The sequence below is a fragment of the Octopus bimaculoides genome, chromosome 15, assembly GCF_001194135.2.
Source record: "Octopus bimaculoides isolate UCB-OBI-ISO-001 chromosome 15, ASM119413v2, whole genome shotgun sequence".
NCBI classification, from domain to species: domain Eukaryota; kingdom Metazoa; phylum Mollusca; class Cephalopoda; order Octopoda; family Octopodidae; genus Octopus; species Octopus bimaculoides.
In genome coordinates, this window is record NC_068995.1 from 5464957 (window position 1) to 5466398 (window position 1442).

Below are 1442 nucleotides of genomic sequence, written 5' to 3' on the forward strand. Positions count from 1 at the left end.
TATATATATATATGTATGTGTATTCATATAATGTTGATGGTTTTTGTTTTATCATTCCGTCATTTGATTGAATTATGTTTCTCGAGACCCATGTTTTTTTGTTTCAAGTGTTATGGTTAGTTCTTGTTTTTATGTGTTTATTTATTTGCTTGTACGTGCGTGTGAGTATGTGTATATGCGTGTGCCTATGCGTGTGTATTTGTGCGTTTATGTGTGTGTAAACTTGTCAGTGCATATACATGCGCCCACACACATATCTAAACATGTATAATACAAACATGTGCAACGATATATATGCGTATATTGATATACACACACAGACGCAAAGACACAGACACACACACGTATGCACATGCATAGAGATGAAATTCAAATTCGCAGACAAAACCAACTTAATCTAGCTGTTATTGGAATAACCCCTGTCGTCGTTGTCTGAAATAGTAAGTTCCATTCCAGAAGGAAAAGAAAATATGCCACAATTCTTTCCAGAGAATCGTGATTGAATACAGAAACAAACAAAAATAAACAAACAGAAAAATATAGCAAAAATATTAGTAAATTGATGGAAATTTTATTTCAAATTATAACATATAGATTTTTTTTATGTAGTTTCCTCCAAATACCAAAACAAAATTTTAAATAAATATTAAGAAAATCAATACAAAACAACTACGACAATAAATATAACAATGAGAACAACAATTACAAAAATAATAACAAGGAGAACAATAAATAATTTTAAACAACTACAATAAGACGCAGCAATGACATCAGCAATAATACAATACACACGGCGACGATAATAATAAGAACAACAACAACAGCAACAATAATAACAATGATAATGATAATAATAATAATAATAATAATAATAATAATAATAATAATAATAATAATAATAATAGTAGTAGTAGGAATAGAAATAATAAGAAAAAGAAGAAAGAAAGAAAGAAAGAAAGGGGAAAATAAGAACGGAAAGCTGAAGAACACAAAGAGGCGGAATAGCAAGGTGAAGAAGGAGTAGGAGGAAAGTTGAAAGAGGAAGAGGAGGAGGGAAAGGAAAGAGTACAAGGAGGAGAAAAGAAGCGGAAGAGCAAGCTGAAGAAATAGATAATGCGGAGGAGGAAAAGGGTGGAAGAAAATGGGGGTAAAAGAACATGAAGTAGAACAACCACCACTACCACCACCACCACCACAACTACAACAACAACAAGAAAAAGAAATCTTTTTTCACTGGCAAATCTAATACATAGATGAAATATCGTTCAATTGGCCACCGGGGAGTGAAAATATAACAAAATGGAAGAAGAAATATTAGAGACAAAAAGAAAACCAAAAAAAAAAAATAATTACAATAAAAAAATAAAACCAAAAAAATGACAATGAGGCAGGAATGAACTAAGTTTAAAAAATTCACCTTGCGGCATATAATGGTATTTTTT